Source organism: Protopterus annectens, chromosome 7.part0 (genome assembly GCF_019279795.1).
Source record: "Protopterus annectens isolate FY-2018-M chromosome 7.part0, PAN1.0, whole genome shotgun sequence".
NCBI classification, from domain to species: domain Eukaryota; kingdom Metazoa; phylum Chordata; order Ceratodontiformes; family Protopteridae; genus Protopterus; species Protopterus annectens.
The window spans coordinates 1,543,741,809-1,543,769,209 of record NC_056739.1 but is presented as its reverse complement, the minus strand read 5'-3'; the positions used below and the strand labels follow the sequence as shown (position 1 = coordinate 1,543,769,209).

Here is a 27,401-nt window from a genome sequence, read left to right as displayed (position 1 = left end):
ATAGAGGATTGTACCAATGCAGCTGCAAGTTACAGAAAGGAACATTCCATCCTGTCGTTTGCATGTATGGCCCAAATTAGTTATTCAGAATCTCCAGCCTTTTTACTAGACTCTGGGCAAAATGATCAATAGGATACCACTTATAAAGTATGTAGTTTTACTAGGATATCTCAATGCGTATGTCAGCGATGAAAGAAGATGGCTGCAGGCATGTGACTAGATGGGACAGTGTGCCTGATGTGAATTTAAGTGCTAAATTGTTTTTGGTTTTCTGTGCTGGTTGTGGATTATCAATAACAAACACTATGTTTGAACAGAAGGATTAATTATTTATGTATGTATGTAATTATTGATTGCTTGATTGATTGATTTTATTAAGTTTTTGACTCTGGTAGTGAATTCCCCCCATAAGTCCAGTTTCAGCCACTGCCCTTATGTACTTGGTACTGAGACACTGTAGAACAAAGGTAAATAACTGACTGTAGCTGTTACAGCTGACCTGCTGACATACATTTTGAACTCTTGGGCTAAGAGATGTACAGAGATGTTAGCTGATCACTGATAATGAGATATGTTAGCCCGGCAGAATGATGGCTGCACAGATCTGGGAAGTTCAAATACATAATATGGGATTCTTGCACAAGCCTCTGTGCATGATGCTTTCAACTTTCTGGGCTTCAACACATTACAAGGCAATTTTACTAATTCTGTAATTGGCTAACTAACAATGGATTAATAATTAATCCCCCCCAAAAAACAGCTGTATACTATTTGCTTCTCCTCAAAAACTGACCAGTCTTCCCCTGGTGACTTTCAACATTTTTATCCCTTTTATTTTTGTGTTTTTTTTCCCCATAATTCTTGGGCTAACAATTACGAGTCTTGGGATTTTGGTAAGAATCTCATGATCTCCAGCATGCACTTAATTGTATTGTTCCATTTCTGAGTATGGAGTGGTTGGGCTTAAAATCATCACATCCGAAATACTGGTTATGGTTCTCTCTCAGAAAAGAACGGATTCTCTTTGCGGGTGGCAGAGGGTACAGAAAACTGATATTTTTTTTCACAAGTGAAAGCAGTGAAGATCAAGAGACTGACCAGCAGGTTAGTGTGGTGGCAGCGGTACCGCAAGCTTCATACCAGGCTGTGGTAATGAGGTGAGAGCTGAGACATAGGATGAACCTCTCAAAGTCCATGTTCCTATCCTCATCTATACTGGTCATGTGTTTTGGCTACAGATTGAAAGGGTGAGATCATACAGTCAAGTGTGAGGTTCTTTCACAAGGTACCTTAGTTCAATCTTTTTGAGCTTAACAATTAGGGAGGATCATGGAGTGCCGTTACTGCTCTGTTGTGTTGAGAGGAGTCAGCTGAAGTGCTTGTGCACCTTGTGAGGATGCCTACTATATGTCTCCCACTGGTGGTGTACAGGACTGTAGCCAGGAATTTGTGAACTGTACACAGAAAAGCCATGCTTGTGCTCCCCACCTGCACAAGGGTATAGGTAAAGCAGCATGCTGAAGTACCACTGCTCAGTCCAGTACACGTCATTATTATAAGGAACAGCCTTTTTGGTTGCACTATGTTAACTCTTGGCCACATTTGTCAGGCTTCACTTACAATGCAGCATTGTGACTACATCATGACACCCATCCCACAGAGGTCCAGTCACACACTTGCTAATATTAGGCACCACGCCTGTGTGCCACATCACAGCAGCCAGTTCCACAGGATCCAGTCACACTGGTGTCAATAGTCTGCATCAACAGGTTTTTGTATCACAGCATGGCAGCTAGTCACACATAGGTCCAACTGCACCAGGCTAGCTGAGCTAGTACAAACACTGTAGTCTCACTTTATCATTAATAACAGTACTGAGTGGAGTACAGAAATAGTATTTTTATTTAATGAAAGGAAAGCAGATCAAGAGTTCCTTGAGAAAGCTACTAGAAATGACTGCTCAGTGACTATTACTGATTTTTGTTATCCTACTAACCCTGATCCTGTTGTGTTTTAAAATCGGTGTCCCTTGATTTGTTTACCCATTAAATGCATTACATTTTAGTTACCTTTTCTTCATGTCTTCCCATCTCAGTTGCACACTATAACACCTGCAGCTTTAGCCACCTTTTTCAGCATCCTTTAACATCCTTGATTACTACCACTAGCTACTACTCTCCTACAAAGTCTGAAATCAGATAAAATAGGATATTTATAATTCGTTTAAATAACAACCATTATAACAAAACTTACCAGCTTAGTGGTCCTCTAACATTGGTAAGCTTGGTTTTAACTAATAGCAATTATTATTCTAATTTATATTTTTAAATAGGGAGGTCATTACGTATTAGATATGGAGGCATAGCATGGGCTAACACACACACACACACACACACACACACACACACACACACACACACACACACACACACACACACACACACACACACACACACACACACAATCTACCACTATTCCACATTTGCAGAGATTCTAAACCAAAACACTATAGACATAACATATTACACAGACCTGCTATTGACCATTATAAATCAGACAGAACCACCCATATATGGCACTGGAGAAAGTCCATGACAAAAAATGGGTTTAAATATCTAACATATAACAAGTCGGAATCAAACATCTATATGGTAAATACTATGCACTATCAACCCTAAATTATTTTGGTAAATGATCAGACTAATGTGCATACGTACCTTAATGGGTTTTATAAGGAGCCTCTGGTGATGTCCTGCTTGCCTAAGTCCAAAATTAGGAACATCTCAGCTAGGTTTAAAAACATTAAGGCTAATGACATATCTCTGTTTCCACTGGAGTGTATAGTTTCTTCTCTCTTTGGTTTATCCCTGAGGGCTGGAGCTTGGTGTGTTTACCAATGTAGCAACTGAATAAAATAAAGCGAAAATGTGGTATTATTAAACATTCTTGCAAATGTAGGAAAATACATCACCTTGGTAATATCCTCCCTTCACCTTGTATGGTATCTAACATCACTACAAAATGTTGGCATTTAAACAGTGACTAAGAACAAGGTATCACAGATATGGAATTAATCTCCTGACATTCTGGAATGACATGCACAACAAATCAGAGTGCTTGTTTCTGAAGAATTCCATCTCTGCCTCTGAGGAATGCAAATACTGAACAGGAAGTGTTACATCCTACAGTACTATACACAAGATAAAAAAACAATAAGAACTAAGGGTAACTTTGTTTAATGCCAGAAATCTCAACAATGGAATGGGCGATTTAGAAGCTTTTCTTAGCTGGGTGAGAGGTTGGCATGATGGTTAAGGTGTTTATCTCACAGATGCAAGGTGCAGGGTTTGATTCTCACAAATGGTAATTGGCTAGGTTTAAAATGGCCCAAAAGGGCAGTTAGCCTAGTATGAACCTATGAACCTATTTAGAGGATGCTGGTATCAGTTTAATTACTAAATCATGGTTGAAAGATCAAAAGGTTGTATCACAAATTCCTGACTATAGCTTGTCTCATTGTATATCTGATGGGATACGTACCATTGTCTCAGTCTCAGTCTTTGGAAATTAACACTTAAACAGTAGAAGCTATGATATCAAGTCAAGCCAGACTGAATGCCAATATTTAAGAATGCACAGAAATTCAATCCATACAGAGATTTTAGCTACCCAAAACTAACTGGGCAAACTACTCAGCATCAAATAAAGATTTCAAATATTAATAGACTTTGTTAATCAAAACAGTTTGGAACAATTAGTATGAAATCCAAGAAGGGGGAAAAAGTCTTAGATGTTTAAAAACTTTCATTTTGTGGCTCACTGCTGTCATTTCTGTAGTGTTTACTGTCTAAAGTCGAATGTAGGCTAATAGCTTTAGTATTGGTCCCCACCCTTCCTTCCTGTTCGTGTCTTGTTGTTATACTTGGTGGCTTTGCAGTTGCCCGCTCCTACTGCAATTTGATCTGGGACACTCCTCCCAGTCTAGTGTCATTAGCTCATTCTACCTAATACAGAGAGAACATCTGAGAAGGCCTCCTGTTCCTCCTTTCTCCCTTTCTTAAAAAAAAAAAAAATTGCCTGAATCTCCTTGTATTTTGACTGTGCTTCTCAAACATTTTGGAAATATACAGTATATTTTAGTGCATTTATTAAAACTGTATTTGCCTTAATATTGCTACAACTCAAGTGCTCTAGGTTGCACTGCATCTGAATTGTTTATGTGTTTTAGCTACTTTTCTGTATATATAGACTTTTCTGTATATGTAGACTAGGTACTTATTCTACTTTATTACTGCCTCTTAAATCGTTTTTCAGTTGTGCACTTGCCTTGCTTCATTTAAAAAGTTTTAAATTGCTAATTTTGTAGAGTTTTAATTGCATTTACTGTTTAGGACTACACACTAAAGTGTGTTAGCCTTTTCTGTGTTTATTTACTGTTTTATTGCATTGTTTAGCCTGTTTTAACCCCCCCAAAATTACTATCGTGTTTGCTCGTTTCCCACCTTTCCTAGCCAGTATAGTCCAGATCCCATACTTTGCTTGTCTCAGGACTTTATTTTCTGTGCTCAGAGCTATCCAGACCTTGCTGTGGTAGTGGGAAGTCCTACTGCTTACCAGTGGGACTGGTGAGCATTGTACTGCCTATCTAACACTAGAGGAGTGGTTTCCAGCTCTGAAATTGTTTTGGGCTGCTTTCTATCCCTTTCAACTTTCTGGCTTAAAAAAATGCATGTGTTTGCGCATTTTTCACATTATGTAGCACCACGGGGCTATGGTTAAACTATTCCAGGTGCCAGAAAGTCTGCTCTTCAAATTTTCCTTTAGAACTAGCTGGTTTCTCAGTAGTAGCACTAAAATCTGAATCCCTGTGACTAGCACTTGCTCTAGAACCTGCTGGAAAGCACTTGGAAGCCTGAAACTGATACAAGCACTCACCTCTCCTTGTCAATAAGGCGAAATTAATCGTAGGCACTAAACAGCCTATAATTGCAAAGCACCTTGCAAAGGTAAGGGAAAACAGCTCTTGTACTTTACAAAAAAAGCACCTAAACAGGCATGTCCAAGGGTCAGCTTCCGGTGATTTCACCTGTCCACCTGGTGAATCTGGGCATACTGGGGCAATGCGGCAACTGCCTCATGTACACAGGCAACCCTTTCCTCCTACCACCCAACACTGCAACCTGCAAGAGATGCACTGACATAGCCAAACTGGAAGCAAAGCTCTCTCCAGCCAAGATTGTGCTAGACAGTCAAGAGGAGAAGGTTAACACCTGCACTACACCTCAAGCAATACATAGCCCTTCGAAGCCCACACCATCAACACCCACACATAGCAACACTAAACCCACATATGCGGAGGCCCTTAACATTAACCTGCCCAAGCAACAAGGACTTCAGAAGCTGAAACAAAAACAAACACCAGTCACAACCAAAGTGACACATAGCTCACAACACTAGTGTGACACCCAACAACAGCCCCTTAGGCAAGACAATGTACCCAACACTTTAGTCATAGGTGACTCCATAGTCAGGCACACTGATGTCCCACTCACCAGGCTGAACAAGGAGAAAATTACAGTCAGCTGCCTGTTGGGTGCCAGGATCCACCACATAACACATGCACTCAAGTCACTCCACAACAAGTACAAATAAGACTCTGTCACTGTCCATGTTGGAGTGAATGACTTGAGACGTACCTCCCTGGACAACATGAAAAGAGACATGGAAGAGCTCTTAGATCATGTGGCCCAGACAGGTATGACCCTAGCCCTGAGTAGCATCCTGCCTTTGCCCAGAATGATACCACAGTATAAGGACAAAATGATTGACTTCAACAATTGGCTAAGGTTCTGGTGTCATTCAAAGGGGATTCAGTATCTGTCTGCCTGGGAAGGCATGATCGACAAACCACGATGCTTTGCCAGAGATGGTCTGCACCTGCCACCCCTGGGATTCAGGTTACTGGCTAAAGCTCTTGCCACCACTATAGTGCCCTTTTTAGGCAAGGTTCAAAGGACAAAACCACCACCGTAACAGGTACAAGCATGCAAAATCTGAAGGTAATGCTACTCAATGCTAGAAGTCTAAACCTCAAAATGCACTCTTTCAAGGCACTCCTAAAAATGGAGAACATCAACATCTGTGCAGTAACTGAGACCTGGTTCAAGGCTCCACAGAGCACCCCTGCAATACCAGGCTACAACTCTTCCACATTTTTCGGCCACTAAACCAAGACCGAAACACTAAACGTGGAGGAGTGTCCATATTCACCAAGGATATTCACACCTCCAGGCTAGTTGCCCAACACAATGCACCTGAAATTCTCCAGGTGTAACTAACACTAGGTAAGACTGCAATCCAAATTGTAGCTTGCTACAGATCCCCCACCATGCCCCAAGATTCTCACTACACCTTTCTAAACATACTGGAAAATATTAAGATACAACCAAAAACCCTAATACTGGGTGATTTCGACTACCCTGCCATTAACTGGGAAAACTACTCGGGTACCAACACCTTTTCCCAACGGTTCTTGGAATTCATAAATTCCAGTGCCCTGGATCAACTAATCCATTGTCCAACCAGGGGCTCCAATATCCTAGACCTGGTCATTACTAACACGGGAGATAGAAGCTCCACACCAGTGGTCACCCCTCATTGGTCAGGTCTGTCCATAAGCAAATCACCCTTGACATCCACATCCCACTCCTCAGTAAGGAAACCTCCGTAAAAATCTTCTCCAAAGCCAACTTCATGCTACTCAAGTCAGAAGTGACAACTTCATGACACCCATGCAGATGGGATCTGAAAGTTTGACTGCTGAATCCTACACTAAGACACTGTACGAGCACATCCACTCATGCATGACTAGTGCCATCCCAAATAGAACCAAGATGCTCTCCTCCAAAAAAAGGAATCCAATCTGGTGGTCCCCTGCCATAAACAAACTATACAACAGAAGGAAGAAACTGTTGCAGAAAAGAGGAAAATCCCAGGATGCAAAAAACTCCCTTATGAGCCTCACTACCGTCCCATCAGTCTAACGAGCCTGATCTACAAGGGTATGGAATGCATTATCATGGAACTTGTAAACAAAGACATTGGCAACATTCAAACACTGGACCCCACCCAGTTTGGGTTTGTGAAGGGCCAGTCTTGTCTCCTGAACCTGATTGACTTCTTCAAATAAGTCTCCAGAACTGTGGACGAGGGTAAGGCAGTCCAAACAGCCTATCTGGACCTCACTAAGGCCTTTGATACCATCCCCCACTCTGGAATCATAGATAAACTTACTAAGCTGGGCATAAATCCCTACATCACTTGATGGGTTGCCAACTGGCTTACTGACAGAACCCAGACAGTAAAAGTAGCCGACTCCAAATCCAGCTCCAGACAAGTGACAAGTGGAGTACCTCAGGGTTCAGTCCTGGGACCGCTCTTGTTTGGCATCTACTTCTCTGAAGTACAGGCCAACACTAAGGGACTCTGGCTAACAAAGTTTGCAGATGACTGCAAACTGGGAGCCATTATTGAATCCCCAAATGATGTGGATATTCTACAAAAGGGCCTTACAGAAACAGATGCTTGGTGCCAGAGCCATGGGATCAAGCTTAATGCCAAGAAATGTATAGTTATCCCCTTTGGGAAAAAACATGTACCCATGAATTACCACATAGGTGGCAGTACACTAAACACCAAAAGCGTGATGAGAGACTTAGGGACACAGGTGGACAGTGGTCTCACCTTCGATAACCACATCACAAACAAACAGGAAATCCTTCTATGTGGCACACCTCATTACTAAGGGCTTTTCATCCAGGAAAAAGGAGGTCATTGTCCCTCTGTACTCATCCCTCATTAGACCCATTATAGAGTATAATGCCCCATCTGGTATGTACTTCACAAGGCATCTGCAACAGCTGGAAAGGCAGCAGAAATACCTCACTAAAAGAATCACAGGCCTAAAGCAGATGCCATATGCTACTGTCTAAATAAACTCCAACTATACTCTGTGGCATATCGTCTACTCAGAGGAGATCTGTGCTTAGCATACAAGGCCACACCAAACCCTGAGCTGTTGGACATGCTACACTTAAAGAAATTCCAATCCCTCAGAGCCACACACTCCAGGGATCTATACCTTGTCATCACAATGAACAAAACATGATGGAGGGATAGGTTCCTGACCCAGAGACTACCCATACTCTGGAATAGACTGCCCATACATGTCAAGCAGAGTGCCTCATTGGCCCTCTTCAAAAGGAACTTTGATGATTGGATGGGAGATAGGAAATTCATCCCAGGGATCATGTCAGTCACCCTGCTAGACAGGGGTCCAGGGAGGTAAATATTGTGGGAAGAAATATCTAGGGAATTTTTATGGCTAGGCTTGTATAGGCCCTAGGGCCAATAGCCTATTACCAACCTATGAACCTATGTCATGCTAACAAACCTAGGCCCTTTCTGCTCTTCAACTATGGTTATACCCTTTGTAATTAACACAGACCACAATACCATCATGTTTAACCTAAAACATGCTTTCTAAACTCTGCCAGTTAAAACTATGGTGCAAATAAATCATATACTAAAAGAAAAGAGATTGAGATATTATCCTTGAAGTCCCAAATAATCCTTCCCGGGATCTAATAATCCTTCCCGGGATCTGCCATTGAGTTAAATAGCATCATTAACAAACACGTACTGGTAATATACAGAAATCCCCTTTAGCAAAATTAGTAAATCAATAAGATATGCAACGGAAAAAAATTTACTTAGTTTTCAAAAATTATCCTAGTTATAATAAACAAGATAAATGTATGACCCACTATTAATGTAACCGCTTGTAAATAGACAAAATTGGAAACAAAATCAAGCTGAAATCAGTATTAAACAACTCAGGTTTTCTTCAAAAACCTATATATTTGTAAAAGTATTCCACAAGCACAAGATAACATACAGACCTTCGGTCTTACTAAGTTTTTCAAAATGTCTTTGAAAATATAACAGACAACCTTTCTGTCCAAAATGATTCTCCAAATACGTTAGCAGGTTACTAAAAATGTTGATACCACAATATTATGTTCTTCAAAATGTCTTTCAAAATGCAACAAACAAACCTTTCGGTCCAAATTAGTACTCCAAATGCGTTAACAAATTACTAGAAGACGATGCCACAATGGCTTCTTGCCGACATCCAGAGAATAAAACATATGTTAAATTTCATGTGTAGGAGAAGCTCAAATAAAAGTAAGGAGCATACAACACTGTAAAATCCCAAATTCTATAACCGCTCTACAGAAGAACGTGACTTGTAGCTAAAAAGCTTTTCAAAATTTGGGCAGCTCTGCATTAATTGAATATAATGCACCTTTTCATAGGATGTTACTAGGCTAAAGGCTTTAGGGCCCTTACAAGCCTAGCCAAGTTTTATCCTTATTTCCACGATCAGCAGCTATTGCCCCAATCCAAGTGGGGCACAGGTGGAACCCCTAGAGTAAATTTATGGTTACCCATCCAATCGTCCAGATTGCATTTAAAGAGGGCCAATGAGGTGCTCTGTTTGACATGAAGTGGAAGTCTGTTCCAAATGTGTTGTAACCTTTGGAAGACAAATCTGTCCCTCCAGCAGGTTTTATTAACACATACCAGGTTAAGGTCTTTAGAGTGAGTAACCTGTGTACCATTTGACTTACAGAGATGCAGCATTTCCAATAAAGGAGGGTAAGAGACTGCCTTGTATGCAAGGCAGAGATCACATCTGAGTAGTCTGTATGAAACAGAATAAAGTGACACTGAATTCAGACAATCCACATAGGACAGATGCTGAAGACCTTGAAGTTTCCCTGTGAGGAACCTTTGTGGTCTCTCCAATTGCTGCACCTTTTGCATGCTTTTGGCATGTATTTGCCTAAACATGTCACATAACTTGAGATACCTCAGAGATTCATAACTAAGAAGATCAGTGGCCTCAAAAGTCCTGGTTATCAGGACAGACTGAAAGCCCTGTCTCTGTACTCACTCTCCTATAGACTTCTCCATGGAGATTTATGTAAAACTTTTTGAGCCATGAAAGATCCAGACATCTTTGCCCCCCCCCCCATTCCTTCACAGAACAGATGGTACTTCAAATACCTGACTAAATGAATTAAACCTTCATCAGCAGATAAATAAGACATGGGTATGATTCATATTCCTACATATCCCTCACCAGGACAGGTGTAGCTAAAACAAAAGTTAAATAGAGCTGTTGCAAAGTAAAAACAGAGGCACAGACGCTTTATTTTTTGTATTTTAAAAAAATCTTCTAGTATCTCAAGTTGAAGATGCACTATATTTCTACATAGTAGCTCCTTGTCAGCTTAAGTAGCAAAACTGCCCTCCTTGCTGTGCTACAGTTACTTAAATGCCAACACTGCAGTCTTTTAGGTAATTTAAGTAGTGCTAGCGCAAGAAATTTGTGGCTAGTTAACTCAGAATCATGTATTTAGGAATTCCCTATACACTGCCATTCCTACTGGGAATGTGGATGGCATTTTTAATGTGAGATGTAATACCTTTATTCAAAATATATTCATAAACATTATGTGTCAAAAATTTTAGTGTATCATTAACCACGTGTGCCATTGTGGTTTGGATGTGTATGAAGATTTTGCCATGGAATACCCCTCTTAAAGGCAGTTTATAACCAGGCATTACAAACAAGTGCATTTGAGCCATCTATAAAGCTATGGCAATTTACCATACAACCTTCCTCACATTTATATGGAACAAAAATTATTTCATTGACTAAAACAAAGAGACATTAAAAAAACACACAGAAAACACCATGCACCCCACATTTTGCAGACTTTTTTTTGAATTCACAGAACACTGGCTGGTATATTCAACTTGATATCCTCCTTCCCCTTAATTTTACTAATATTGTCACCTTTTCACAGGTCTTTGTTTTGTACTCCTGATTAAGCCTAAATACCTTAGCGTCCCTTTGAAACTGGATCATGTGCACTGGAAGCCATAATCAACACCTTATTAATGGTGAAACTTTTCTCTCAAATTATGTTGTATCATAATACATAATATTCTCACCAGTGGTTTAGCAAGACTCTCCGTCTGGAGTGTGACTTTCAATAATGTATCCATGAAAATGGTGACAGAACCTCACAAGTGAATGGACAAAAAAGCTCAACATTATATATGGAGCTTAAATAAAGCACATTATACATCATTGAGCAGTGGTACATATTAAAGAAGGTAAGCACATATAAATATGAGTTTTTAAGAAATAAAGTTGTCTTCCCTTCACTATGGAGAAGAAGCAAAAACAATAGAATGACTCATCATGCTACAGTGTCTGTCAGCAGTAGCAATGTCAATATGACAGGTGATTACACCCGTTATTCAGTGTGACATCACTCTGTCTTATGAGCTCAGAAACAGGTAAACAGACAACCATCGAAACATAGGGAGTTGTTTATCAAAACATCTCCACAGTTTCACAATAGCACAAAAATATTCAGAATAGCATGAAATAATTGTTCTGAACAGCATGTCTACAGTTGAATACCTGATGAATACCATACGGTACAGAAAAGAAGTTCTACTTAACTTTCTGAATGTATCTTTGTCATAGAAACAAGCATGCCTTTACACAAGAAACTATTTTTTTTTATCAAATCCTCAAACTCTTTGAACTCAGTTGGTCTCAAAGGCTTCAAGCACTGGCTTAATGCCAAAAAACGTGCCATCATCCCCTTTGGTAAAAACTCAGTTCCCACTAATTACCATGTTGATGGGAGTTCACTGAACACTGAAGGCATTATAAGAGATCTGGGGACACAGGTTGACAGCAACCTCTCCTTCGACCACCACATTGCCGCTGCGGTCAGAAAGTCCTTCTATGTGGCACATCTCATTACCAAGGGTTTTACATCCAGGAAGAAGGAAGTTATCATCTCTCTCTACTCTTACTTCATTAGACCAGTAATTGAGTATAATGCCCCATTTGGCATGTACCTCACTAGACACCTGCAACAGCTGGAAAAGCCACAAAAGTACCTCACAAAGAGGATCCCAGGCCATAAACACATGCCCCTACATGGACAGACTCAAAAAACTCCAGCTGTTCTGTCTCATATCGTCTACTAAGAGGAGATCTCTGCTTGACTTGCAAAGCCATGTCTGACCCAGTTATGTTAGAAATGCTACAGCTAAAGAAATCCCAATCCATCTGCACTACATGCTCCAGAGACCTCGGCCTTATTATCACAATCAACAGAATATGCTGGAGGGGACAGGTTCATAACCCAGAGACTGCCAGTGCTCTGGAATAGACTTCCCATACATGTCAAGCAGAGCACCTCACTGGCTGTCTTTAAGAGAAATCTTGATGAGTGGATGGGAAATAGAAAGTTCACTTGGGAGATCACTCCAGTAGCTCTACTTGATAGAGGCATTGGGAACTAAAGTTGGGCGGCACGATGACAGGGCACTTCTATCGGCTAATCTTGTAAAGGCTCCAGGACCATTAGCCCAGTACACACCTATGAACCTATGAAAGCAATACTACAGTATTCTTTAATTACATCAGAAAACTGATGGTAAAACTGTGAATACGCTATTACATTACTATCAAGTGGTCATCCGGTTGAGTGAACGTGTTTGCAGAATAATTCTTTGTAAAGTACACGATAAGCTAATAAATATATCAGAGTGGTATAGTGTCAAAGGAGACCTCCTTTATGTAAATACAGACATGATAACTGCGGCCAGAATCAGAATTAAAAACTGAAGTTCTGTGGAACCACACAGCATTCCCAGTGGTTTCTGGCATATAACCAGGACAAACCCAACAAACCCTAGTCACTCATATAAATAAAATGTTTGTATATGGGCATGTCCCTGACCTATTGCAACAAGCTGTAGAAATACCAGTTCACAAAGAAAGAGAGTCATAGCAGACATAAACAATTTTATACCTAACCACCTGACCAGCATTCTGTGTAAAGTCATAAACAGAGCAATAATGAAGGTTACTTGAAAAGAAACAAGGGATTTAATTTTGTGAGCTATGGAACAGTATGTATTTGGGAGATCATGTCTTTGCTGTGACATTATTTTTAACAGGTAACAGCAGCACTTGATAGAGTTGACAGTGCATACTGCTTACCTTGGCCTTTCTAAAGCATTTCGCACTATCCCACATAAGTCAATAATTGACAAGTAAATAGCAGTGCATGTCAATTCATTCATGATTCAATGGATTAAATGTTGATTAAGCAACACTACACAAGTCAAGATAGAGGGTAACTGGTATACCCAGCATAGGTTACCAATAGTGTTCCCCAAGCCTCTGTACTGAAACCACTGTTTTTTTTTTGGGGGGGACTAATTTTTTAAGCATAAAAGGTGGAAATAAGCAAAGGATGGCCAAATATTCTAATTATTACAAACTAAATAACATTATAGCAAAAGATGCTAAAGGTGGTCTAAAAAATGCACACAAGGTAAAGTACTAATGACCTCACCTGAAATGTCTGCAAATGTATTATAAGACCTAGCAAAGAAGATAATTTTTTTTTTTGTGAATTTGTTTCCCCTCCTGCCACTGATGCCCTCCCATACCACATCTAACCAAATGTACTTATTTCCTCTGTAACTCTGAAATTTATGAGGACAGAAGGTTGTGGCAGAACTCTGCTGTGTCTCTCTTTGGGGAAGGACTAATCATGTGGTCTAAAGCCTGTAAGACTAGCCATTTCTCTCTTAAGAATGGTAGCAGGTGGGAAGTATGCATCATTTACATTGCTAGGGGGTGGAGATTTAGGATCTGAAGAAGGGAAAATGTAGCTGGGCAGAGTAGGCTCCCTACCTGTACTGGACTATGCTATTTGTTTGCTCAAGGTCCTCCTCCCGCTATAGTAGCCAACCTACAATGAAGGAAACACATAGCAATTTCCACTGAGGCATGGCCTGACTGCATAGAAATACTCAACCCTTCCTCTGGGATAGACAAGCTCATTGGCTACTCTTTCCTTCCATGCTGGTTCTTCTAGAACCTGAGCCACTAATCAAAAACAGTAGCAGAGCACAACTTAAACGCTAACCAGTGTGAGTCTACGGAAGTTAAGGAAGTGTATTCTGTAGCCCATTGAGTTTAAACATATATCTAGTCACACCAGGTACAGCTTACCATTTTATACCTAATAGACCCAACCCATTATTGAAAAAGATACCACTTCTTGTAGCTTTTGAACAAGTCACCTGAATGAACTTTAAAAGGTGCACTGTGCCATTACTAGAAAAATCACAGAGCTGGAAAATTTGAATTATACAAAAGGCTTCTAGAAATGTCATATTATGGAATGAGCTTCCACTTAATATTGGGCAAAGTCAGTCTAAACATCTTTCAGAAAATATCTTGACATATATGGGTCCTAGTAAATTTGTCCAACGGTACTTTGTTCGACATCTGTTTAATTGACACAGTTTGGCCTAATAAACAGATGGTTGTCAGGCATGTGCAACTGACAATCACCAGATGGAGAAATATACCCTTTTCTCTAGGATTGTGTAATCTTAGAGTTAGACTATATAATTAGCTGGGGGTGTTACATTCCCCTGCAAAAACTATTCTTTCTTTGTGTTTTTTTTTGTTAAGTTTTGCATGCACTGAGATTGATTCTTGATGGATGCATAGTACAGTATCGATGTTCATAATGTTGATCAACTTGTTTTGACACTATGCACATAGACACAGATGGTATTTGATCGATTTAAGTAATATTTAAGTATATATATATATATATATATATATATATATATATATATATATATATATATATATATATATATTATATATATATAGACACAAATGCATGACACCACTAAAATTGGCTATACATTTTATTCCATTTAATTGATCACCACCATAACAGCATACCACATTTATCTCAAGCAGTCAAATAAGCTTCTTCAGTGCTATAAATAACAAAATCAGCTGATACTCATTTAAAGGACAAGGGGTGGGAAACCACACATAATTACCAAATGACTAGATATCACTTTAAATGTATTATAAGTAGTTAGAGCCAAATTCATAAATAAACATTTAAATATGTACATCATGGGATTACAAAACCATAAATAATCTATCATTAATGGTATATCAATTGACTAAATTGTTTCAGTGCCATCTAATATATACTAAATGAATATAACAAGATATAAATAAATCTATAAAAGGATATGAACCCCATAAACAACTTAAAATATTTAATTTAACCCTGGATGCATAGTAGCCCTTCAATTTATAATCCATATTCTCTCCTTTTGATGTATTTTTTTTTCTCTCTGCAATTGGGCCAAAACTTAAGCCATCAATGGCAAGAAAACTAAAAAAAGCATTGGGATGAGAAAACAGATGTCTATATAGAAGATTCCTTGTTCTTTGATACTTTGGATCACCAAGATGTAGGGAAATATGTCTCTTCTACATTAAAAGCACTGGACCTAGAGGTAACTAAATAAATAATATATTCAGAAGTGCGTGTGAAATGTGGTATTTTAGATGAAAAAGTATTAGACTTTCTAACATATTTGCAAAAGGAACACAGACCAGATGGGGAACATCCCTGAGGACAAGTTCTTAACAAGGTTGGGAAGGAATGGAATTTTAAAAATGGAAAGTTTTTGTCCCAAATGTTGTCCTTTTTATATCTAAATAAATGGTCTGTGGAACCCCTACTACTGAAAAATCTGTCAGCTGTAAGTATTTGCCAAAATTTCTTAAAAACCTCTGTAATCTTAAAGGTGTTAGTGACAAAAGTAGTAATGATTTTTTTTTTATTTGCCAAAATTTCTTAAAAACCTCTGTAATCTTAAAGGTGTTAGTGACAAAAGTAGTAATGATTTTTTTTTTCTGATCAGTTTGTAATAAATTCTGGCTCATCCTACCTCTGTACCATGAAAGGTCTCCCTGGTTTATACCTCAATCCTCGTTTTTGGCTTTCAAAACTACTGCATGGGTGTAACATTTAGCTAAAAATCTGTTTGTTAAATTATTTTGTGTTTCCCTGTCTAATGAACCACTACAAATTCTCTTAAGACAAAGAAATTCTGATATTGGAACATTATTTTTCATATATCTGGGGTGGCAACCGGAAGCTAATAAAAGAGAGATTTTTGAAAAAGGTTTTAAGTATACCGATGAAGGGACAGTGCCATCTATAGTTTTGGTTATATTAATTTCCCAAAAATTCATAGTATACTGCCCACTTTGGATGCAGTTTACTGTGGTTTAACCACTATTCAACTGCCAAAATACCCATATCATGGGGAATAATGTATGTATATAAACTTTCAACATCAAGGGTACACATAAGTGTAGCATTTTTAATAGATATTTGGGCATTAACAATAAAAATTTGATTAATATCTCTCACCTGGAAAGACATATCGATCATAAGTGATTTCAAATAGAATTCCAAAAACTCATAAAGGGGCACAATTAATGAGTACCTTCTAGCAACTGTGGGTCTACCTGGAAGAGATTGAGTCTGGTTACATAGCTTAGACAGTAAGTAAATCTCTGTTTAAATGGTTCCTCTACCTTTAAATGTCTAAGTATTCCATCCATAATAATCACCCTGTTTTTAACCTCAAGTAGATATTGGTATATAATTTTTAAACATGTCCACTGGAGCTATATCCATTGTTGGGTAAGTGGACTTATCATTTAACTGCTTGTATGCTTCTAAATTATTGTTATCACTACAGCCCCATCTTTGTCTACATGGGTAACAACAACATTCTCCCTATTTCATAACTCATCTAACGCACATAGTACATCAGCAGTTAGATTCATGACATAGTTATGAGAAGTCTCCCATTGATGACTATAAAGCTCATTAACAATAATGGATTGTTTAAAGACTTTGACTGTAGGATAATATGGAGATTGGAAGTTAGAGCTATAAAAACAAAAGGCATCAGAACACTCAATGTCAATACAACTGTTTAGATTACTTTAGAATGAAACCAGCCATCTAAATTAAGTCTCTCAAAACATTTTAAACATGCAAAATCACTTTATACAAAGGTATGAAAGTATCAGGTATAAAATGTAAACATTTATTCAGTAAGTCGAGAGGAAGCGCATCAAATGTGTCAGAAGCTAAATTCACTACTGAGTTCTCTACAGAGTTCCTGGGACTATGCTTATCAAGTCACAAAAACAGAAGGGTCTCATGAAGAAATATATACACTTACATGCATACATGCATAATAACTTCCTTAAAAATGATCTAATAAAAAATATCAGTGTAGTTATAGTGATGAAATCACGTCAAGTCAACAGGTTGCAAGTTTGACAATCAAACCTTTGAATCTAAATAAGAAAATAAAGTGGTGTAACATAAAACTGTTGCAGTATGCATGTAAGTGTATATATTTCTTCATGAGACCCTTCTGTTTTTGTGACTTATCTCCCCTACCTAGACTCTTAACCCAACTATACTACCTCCACTACTAACCGCAGTCAGAAATAGCTAGTTGTCTTTACATACTTTAACATCTTGTCTGACAACTTTGTTACTAATATTATAAACGACAAGAAACTATCTTAACTTGCAACATTTACTGTATAAGCTATTGATAATCAATATCTCGTTATTGTATTAAAGCCAACAACCTGTAATGTTGTTTAGTATTGCTGCAACTTTGTATCGCTATTTATCATGTACATGATGTGGAGCTTTTCTCCCCGGGCATCTGCTGAAAAAGGACCTGCGTCCAGTCTGAATTTCCCAGTAAACAAATGTAAATAAATAAATAAAAATAAAAAATAATGAACATTGCTACTTAGTTTCATTCTCTGTCTATCCCTGTCTCTCTCTCTCACACACACACACACACACACACACACACACACACACACACACACACACACACACACACACACACACATACCTAAAGAATCAGGGAGTGAAAAATCAATCTATAAAGGAGATTGTAGGCCTAAGCTAATAAGGCTGTAGTTGAGTTTCATTTTAAAATTAAGGGAGACATTATACAAACACACTACCAAGCAGCAAGGTTACTTACTAAAAAAGTGATATATGTTGGCTGAGTGAGTCAAACATAGACGTGCAAACTGTATCGTTAGAGAACACCACTTTAAGCAAACACGTAGATTCCTCCAGCCTTTTTTTTCTAGCCACTCAAATGATATTTATTTTATTCTGAGCCTCTTTTGAATTGGTAATATTTTATAAATGTATTTGTTAGCTTGTTAATCTCCTCATCCATCTAATGCAGAAAGTAACTCTTTGCATTGATATCTAGTTGTTGTTGTTGCGTCTTTCGGCTTATCCCAGTTAGGGGTCGCCACAGCGGAACTCCAGTCCGCTAATGTCTGGTAGCGGATGTTTACGTGCCGAGTTACCAGCCCTGATGCACAACCTTCAACGAAGGTACGCCCATTCACGCATGCCTCCACACAGACGACGCTCTAGCTGAGAATCGAACTGGACAACGTCTTGCTGTGAGGCGACAACGCTACCACAGCACCACTAGTATATTTTATTAATCAGTCATTTAGTCATTCATTTAAGCCTTTACTACAATAATTCATTTCCAGCTCTTCTCAAACCAATATTTCTGAATCCTGTATTAGTCTATAACTCTCTTCTGCATCAACATACTACTGTTTAATCATGCTCATCTCACAATTTTCTCTTCTGTGACTGCACATGGAACCTTCTGCCACAAATGTTACCAGTTTTTTTCTTTTTCTTACTCATTTTGCATTATCCTGTATGATTTTTTTTCTTTTTCTTTCATACATTTTTATCTCATTTGCTTTTATCTTGTATGTTTTCTTTAGATTTGTTTGATGTTTATATTTTTCTCTTACAATTGTATATTTTATTGTGAGTGATATTATAATTCTACTGTTGTAATTTGTATTGTGTGGAGCTTTTCACCCCAGGCCTCCACTAAAAATGGGTTCTTGCCCAGTCGGTCATTCCTGGTAAACAAACATTAATATATAATAAAAATTCAGCTAATACAGAGTGTTTAACGGCAACTATTTTAGAAAAAAATGAGTCTTTTTACTGGGGAATGTGTTGACATTAAGGATAAATTATTGCAGAAGGAAACTTTGTTTATTTTAAAGTACAATATCTTAGAGCCTTGTGGCTTAAATAAGGAATGTAACTGGAACTATGTCATTAAATAATTAAGTGTTAATCATTCAGTTATGTACTGATATTTAAATGAATTAATGTCTTGTGTTTGTTACTCTTGGAAAGCTGTTCTTAAGCCGAAGCTCTTAGTTAATAAATCTGCTGTTTTGTCTGTGGTCAGTTGTTTTTTTATTAGTTTTCTATTTTGGTTTACTTTGTTGGATTTTATTAATAAATAATCAAATTGAAGCAGTTAGGATAATTTAAGGCCATTTGGAACTCACTATTTTGTTTTAAGTGGGTAAAACTTGCCTTGTATTTTGACAATTGAGTATAGCTATGTTCATGTAAGATAATTTTCTTGCTGTGCATAGCTCTGTTCATGTAAGATGATTTTCTTGCTGGCTCTGTCTAGTGGAAAAGATTGGCTTTCTCCATCAGATAGCTGATATGTCCCAATACCGCATCATGATCTGCCATGCTGAGATCAAGCAGCCAAAATAGTCTTCATAAGAAATTCAAATAATTCAGCTAGAGGAACAAAATGTTTGTTTGTTTGTTTGTCTTTCGGCTTTTTCCCGGTAAGGGGTTGCCACTTCGGAACTCCGGTCCGCTAATGATTGGCAGTAGATTTTTTACAAAACGCCGAGGTGCCAGCTCGATGCCCAACCTTCAACGAAGGCACGCCCATTTATGCAGGTCTTTTGAATGCTACCTAACCGCGGGGAGGACATGCAGACTCCACACAGAAGGCACTCCCAAGCCAAGCCGAGAATCGAACGGGAGAACCTCTTGCTGTGAGGTAACAATGCTACCGCCATACCACCGCGGCAATTACTGACTGGCAGTAGTAGAAGATTAGCCAGTCATACATACCAGTAATCTGCAGGCTCTGAAAAAATGTCAGCATTCACTTTACATTAGTAGCATGCTGTCATATTGGGATCTCACTTTGGCTAACTTCATACAGCAAAAAGATGCACTGTGTAATCCACTGAAAAAAATAATATAAATACCCACAACATGCTATGGGAAACAAGGTTACGGTTTCCTAAAAATGTATTTCCACCTGTCATAAAAGTCCAAGTCTTGGCTTTGGTACTTAAAGGCAAAAACTGTCAACTTATGAGAATTCCAGTGCCATTAAAAAATATGTAGTATTAATGTAGTGGCAGTTTTTACCCACAAAAGAACTACAAAGTGACTGGTATTCACAACACAACAGTAACACTACAATTTGTACCTGTTCTAAAATTTGTAATGTGTGTCTTCTATAGCAAGCTGCGAGATTTACAGAGCATTAGCACAATGGCTGTAGTCAGTGAAGTTGAAGTGTAAAGGTTAAGGCAAGGCCGGAATCTGAATTACCTACAAACTGAGATCCTAATGTGGCATTAAAAATAAAGACGTATTTCTGTATTTTAATCTGACGTTAAAAGTAAAGATGGCTTTCTGTATGTTAATGTGACATTAAAAATAAAGATGAATTTCTGTACCTCAGACAAATGGCACCTAATGGTCGTGGAATCTGGTGACTTCAAAGTGTGGACGGTGGGGCTTCATGAAGCGAATGAATAAATGGGGCTAATTGGAATGATATGAGGCTCTATTTTATTAGGTCAATGACCATCACCTGCAACCAAACAACAGATGGTGTCAGCGTCTTTTCATCAATGCACTGCCTCAGTAACCCAGTCATAGCCACTTTATGGAGTATATACACCTCAAATGTCTACAATCAACAAGGTCAGCATTAGGTGAAATAGAGCCATTGACAGAAAATACTGTGCTCTTTCATTGTACAGTAGCCTCCCCCCCCCATCATTGTAGTCCCATACCATCCAGTTACAGTATTTTTTTTCTAATTTTTTCAGACTTTGACTTACTTTTTAGCTTTTCCCGTTTATCATTTTAATGCACCCTAATTGACCAAACCTCCACTGTAATAAATATGGAGAAGTAACTGAATTAAGCTGGTTGACTGGGGCTGTTAGCGTCCCAGAAGTCATACTGCTCCAAATTCTTTGAGATGGATCTTGAGCTTTTTTTTTTTTTTTTTTTTTATACATAATTTTGAGTCAATTACAGCAGGAACAAAAATGCTAAGTTAGGAAAAAATGTTTTTCCTTCAAGGAAACATAAGTTATCTCTAAAACTTAACGTTAAAGCTAGCCAGATAGGATCATAAGAGATCATAGGAGATTACTAGGCTAATGGCTCTGGGGCCCTTACAAGTCTAGCCAAGAGTTTATCCCCAGAAAAGAAACCACAATCAGCACCTGTCGTCCCTGTCAATGAGGGACACAGGTGGGACCCCTGGGACAAATTTGTGGTTGCCCATCCACTCATCAGGGTTGTGCTTGAAGAGGGTCAGTGACGTACTTTGCTTGACGTGTATGGGGAGTTTATTTCAGAGATGGGGCAGCCTCTGGGAGACAAACCTGTCTCTCCAGCAGGTTTTGTTAATGTCACATATTAGATTTAAGCCTTTTGATCGGGTACTATGTGAGGAGTTAGACTTACGGATATGGAGCATCTCTAGTAGAGCAGGGTCTGAAATTACCTTGTAGGTGAGACACAGGTCACCTTTGAGCAGCCTGTACGATACAGAGTTGAGTGATAGTGATTTGAGCCTGTACACACAGGACAGGTGTTGGAGGCCATGGATTCTCTTTGTGAGGTATTTCTGTGGCCTTTCCAGTTGGTGCAGGTGTTTGGAGAGGTACATACCAAATGGGACATTGTACTCAATTATTGGCCTAATGAGGGAGGAGTACACAGAGGTAATAACCTACTTTTTTCTGGATGCAATCCCTTTACTTATGAGATGAACCAAGTAAAAGGCTTTTCTGACAACTGCCGCTACATGATGGTCAATTGTGAGATTGTTGTCAACTTGTATACCCAGGTCTCTCAACACAGGTTGTGTGCTTAGGGGGTTGCCACTAATGTGGTAATCCGTAGGGGCCGTGTTTTTGCCGAATGGTATGATAATACATTTTTTTTAATTTAACTTAAGGCCATGAGTTTGGCACCAGTCATTTGTTGCTGTGAGACCCTCTTGAAGTATATTAACATCATTTGGGGAGACAATGACAGCACCCAACTTACAGTCATCCACAAACTTGGTCAGCCACAGGCCTTTTGTCTTTGCCTGGACCGCTGAGAAGTAGATGCCAAATAATAGGGGTCCCAGGACAAAACTCTGGCAGACACCACTAGTGACAGGTCTGCTATCAGATGTAGTGGCACCTATTTTGACCTTGTGGGTCCTATCAGTGAGCCAGTTGGCCACCCACCTGATGGGATAGGGATTTACACCAAGTTCTGTTAGCTTTTTGATGGAGTGGGGTTTTGTGTCAAAGGCTTTGGTCAAGTCAGGGTAAGCTATGTGGACTGACTTTCCCTCAAACATTGCCTTGGTGACAGTCTTAAAAAAGTCAACCAGGTTCAACAGGCAAGATCTGCCCTTGACAAATCCGAATTGGGTGGGGCCAAGTGCATGGAGATTGCCTATGTCCTTGTTTATGAGGTCCACAATAATATACTCCATGGCCTTACAGATCAGACTTGTCAAGCTAATCGGGCGATAGTTACAGAGGTCAGTAGTGACACCACCTTTGTGCAAAGTGGTGACAATGGCAGTTCTCCACTCTGCTGGAATGAAGCCTGTACTTAGGCTATGGTTGAATAGGGTCCTCAATGACAAGGCTAGTTCTTGATGGAGGTGTTGCAGAATACAGCCTGGGATACCTGGGATACTATCAGGTCCCATGGAAGCTGTGTTCTTTGCCTTGAATAGGGCCTTTAGCACTTGATCTATGGAGATGTGAGGTGCGGGGCAAGTATTGGGGATGTTGAATGGGTCTTTAGAGGGGAGAGGGGGGGTGAAGTTTGTGCTGAACCTATCTGCTAGCAGGTTGGCTAAGTCAACAGGATCAGTGTAAGTGGCACCGTTAAGATTAAGTCAGAACAAACCTGGGCTTTGCCACGGAGGTTTCTGATGTAACTGAAAAAAGCTTTGTGGTTAGCCTTTGTTTCTGAGGCTAGTTTCGATTCATAATTGGCTTTGGAGGTCTTCACTAGTGATCTAATTTGCTTGCTGAGGCTAAGGAGGGAGTTTTTCCAATTGGGAATTTGTGCCTTTTTACCCTTGGACAACAGTTCCTTCCTTTTGTTGTAAAGCCTGTTGATAGAGGATGTCCACCAGATAAGTTTGCGTTTCCTTGAGGAGCAGGTTTTAGTTCTGTTGGGTATGGCTGAGTCCATGCAGTTGTACAGGTGCTTGTATACTGCACTGGCATACTGTTCAGCATATTTCTCTGCATCCTCTGAGGGGGACGGTGGTGTGAAGCTACTGATATCCTCCCTTAGAAGGCTGCAGTCAGTTTTTGAGAAGTTTTTAGCCTGGTTATGGCTGGGGGGGGGGGGGTTGGATGGAATAGGCACTTTGAATGAGACAGACCGATGGTCTGATCTCACCAAATTACTATGGGGGTGCTGCAGCAGTCACCCATGTTAGTGAGAACCAAGTCTAGAATGCTATCTCCCCTTGTTGGGGATGAGACAAGCTGGCCTAGTGCATTAGAATTGATGAAATCAAGGAATTGTTGGGTGAGTGCATTAGAGCAGGAATAGTTCACCCAGTTTATGGTGGGGTAGTTGAAGTCACCAAGGATCAGGGTGTTAGGGTGTACCTTGATGGAGTCAAGTAGGTCCAGGTAGGAGGAGTGGGTGTCCTGAGTCATGGAGGGGGTCTATAGCTGGCTATAACTTGGATGGATGTCTTTCCAATTGTCAATTGCACCTGGAGAAGTTCTAGTGCATCATGCTGGCAAGCCAGTCTGGAGGTGTGCTTATCTTTAATGAAAATAGAAACTCCACCACCCTTAGTCTTCCCGACCTCATTTTGGGGTCAGAATGTGTGGAATGAAGTATAGCTTGGTAAGGCAGGGTACTCTCAGCAGCCTTGAACCAAGTTTCAATGACCGCACAGATGTCAGCATCTTCCAGTGCTAGGAGAGCCTTCAGTGAGTGCATTTTCTGGTTAAGGCTCGTAGCATTAAGCAGTATAACCGTCAATTTGCTTTTTGACAGATCTTTTATGTTGGAAGATTTGTCTGTGGGACATTGCCTAAAAAAGGCACAATGGGGGTGGCAAGAGCCTTGGCCAGAATCCTGAATCCCAGGGGTGACAAGTAGAGGCCATCTCTGGCAAAGCATCGAGGTCTATCAACCATGTCATCCCAGGCAGACAGATACTGGATCCCCTTGGAATGACACCAAAAACTAAGCCAATTGTTGAAGTCAATTATTTTTTGCTGGTATTGTGGTATCATTCTTGGCAAAAGTAGGACACTGCTTAGGGCTAGGGTCATACCTGCCTGGGACACATACTCTGACAGCTCAATCATGTCTCTCTTCATAAAGTCCAGGGAGGTATGTCTCAAGTCATTCACACCAACATGAACAATGACAGAGTCATACTTGTACCTGCTGTGCAGAGACTTAAGTGCGTGCATGATGTGGCGGATTCTGGCACCTGACAGATGACTGACCGTGATCTTCTCCTTGTTGAGCCTGGTGAGGGGGACATTGGTGTGTCTCACAACTGAGTCATCAATGACTAGTATGTTTGGTTTAATGTTGTGCTTTATGGGCTGTATGAGTTTATTGTTATGCCTTATGGGCTGTGTTTGTGAGACACTGGTATGTTGTCTGCTGTCTATGATGTGTTTTGTGTTGTGTGTGGAATCTCTGAGTGTGTTTTGGAGGTCTCTGCTGTTTAGGTAAGTTTTTATTGAGGACCTCTGTATATGTGGATGTGTGCTGTGCTTGGCTATGTGATGTGGGTGGTGTGGTGTTTGTGTTGGCAATCTCCTCTTTGTCAGGGGTACTGACTGAGGCTCGAGAGCCTTGCAAGGATATGTAAATCTTTTATAGAGAAACGTGCCTGCCTACCCCTCTACAAATAGATATTTACTTTCTGTGTACCCCTCTCAAGTTAGATTGTGATGAAAGTAAAAGCAAAAAATGGCCGCAGGTACACATTATACAGCTGATGAAGGAAACCAGAGTACCTGGCTAAAACGCACAGAGGAGGGGGCAGTACATGTAGACTCTACACAGAAGGGTCCACAGCCAAAAACTCAACCACAGAAGCAAGTCGTGTGAGACGGCAATGCAACTCACTCTCCTGTTATACTAATCCTGCCTAGACCAGCACAGTCACTTATCATGTACAATGCTGATGTTTGTGAAGGAGAATACAAAAAAAATGGCTACCTTGCTACCTTTAGGTTACTGCAATACCCCCATACACACATAGTCATTTTCAGCACAGTCCCCCAAACCCATCAATTACAGAACCTTTATTGACTGTGCACGTGGTAGCCAAAGTGAAATATTCCAAATGGCACAATAGTTCCAAAACCAGTATATTGACGATAACAGGGTCATTCACTGGTATTCACTAAAAGCCCTCATACCAAGAAATTACAGCCAAAATGTATTGACTGTGCACACCTTAGATATCCAACTGTAATAACATGAAAATAATAAATGACAGCAATAAATTATTTTAACTCACTTACACACACAGACACACACACACACACTGTCCCCACTAATTACAACAAATTCTTTACTTGTGTACACTTCAAATATCTCACCAGGATCAAAGAAATGAATAAATATTTAAATAATAGCTATATGCATATTCAGTTTGTTGCAGAACCATACAAACACACACAGATGTGAGCATCAATTACAGATACTGGTATTACTGTGACTGTGCAGCCCAGATGTTTGGCTGTGATCAAATGAATAAATAAAAGCATGAAGTAAATACCACACTGGAATGTATCTTCTTAACTCGTGTGTTAGAAGACAGTGTGCGGTATACTGTAATCCTCGCTTCCTTCACATGCCTCTCAACCTCTTAGCACTAGAATGAAGCAGAAAGCTAAAACATAATGAGCGACAACGAACCAAAATCATTGCCCTTGTATACTATAGTGTTACTAGAATAACAGACTTTGCACTAGCATACATTTTCTAAAGGCTATTAAATCTGAAACTCACATGGCTATCCTTATTTAGTGACTGCAATCCTTACAGCTGTGCCAAAAAAAAAAAAACTTTGTTAGGAACAGATCAAAATATCATGGAAAATCAGAGCTATGCAGTGAAATCACTCAGGATCATTTCAGAGCCTCTACATCCTCCATATATAAACAGAAATAAACACACACACAAACTCACTTAGAATACTTACCTTCCTGCATCCTAGGTAAGTGGCATATGAATGACTAGCAGTGAAATAGTGAGAAGAAAGATGAAAAAGAAAAAGGGCAAAAACATTGTTTCCTCTGTTATTTCTGTAAACATCTATTATTTCTTTCACTTTCAGTCTCAGGCTGCCTCAATCTGAGCCAGTCACCTGAGGCAGCCTGAGCCAATAGAAATGGCTCCTCACTACTTCATACAGCAGCCTAATGAGACACTTTTGTATGATATTTTTGCCTTCTATGGAAGGCAGAAAGTTCTATAATAAGGCATGATTGGTTTATTACCAGTATGGAGTAGATGGAGTGCTGGGCCCAGCAGGCAGTGTAAGTTGAAATCCTTTCTTTTTTTTTTTTTTTTTTGTTAAAGGATATTTTGGACATCATCAGAACTCTGTGCGGTTCTGATATCAGCAATGCTAGCAGTAAAGGTAAAATTCAGTTTTGTAGAAAAGAAAAAGTAAATAAAAAATGTACTTTATGAAATTTGTTTATTTCTTCCTTTTTACTGGGGGACTGCAGCCCAGTAGCCAGTACCATGAACCCCTGTAATTGTTGCCATAGCAACACCCTCTAAAGTGTTGGCTGACAGCAGGTGGATGGAAGGCTGTGATGTACAGAAACTGAAGCTGCAACATTCCATTTCTGTACAATAACATATTCTCCATCTACCCACTAGCAGCCACAACTGTAGTTGCTGGAGCCATGCTTCAAAAGAACAGACATTAAAAAAAATGATTTTAGTAAGAAAAGGAAACAAGCAACACTGGCATTATCATTATGTCACAAACCATGGCACCCTTTATTATAGCCAGGACACAAGGTCCTGTGTGCCCCATGTGTAGTGCCATCCATGGCAACATTGCACATCAGCAGTCTCACCAGGGGCTACAGGTCCCAAGAGCTTGACAGCATTTTACACCAGAGATCC

The 27,401-nt window shown here is 39.6% G+C and overlaps 1 protein-coding gene across 3 annotated transcripts in view; it reads right to left on the bottom strand.

Moving 5' to 3' along the window:
- Positions 1-27,401, bottom strand: part of GP9 (glycoprotein IX platelet) — a 346,354-nt gene that overhangs the window by 60,463 nt on the left and 258,490 nt on the right. Inside the window, exons 1-2 of one of the 3 annotated variants that reach the window (XM_044078088.1) lie at positions 26,461-26,569; positions 2,718-2,905 (exon numbers count right to left, since the gene is read on the bottom strand). The exons of 1 other annotated variant lie outside the window; for it this stretch is intronic. The gene's annotated coding sequence lies outside the window, so the exon portion shown is untranslated. Of the gene's footprint in view, positions 1-2,717; positions 2,906-26,460; positions 26,570-27,401 lie in introns of those variants that run through there. One more of the 3 variants, XM_044078087.1, reaches the window with a different exon arrangement.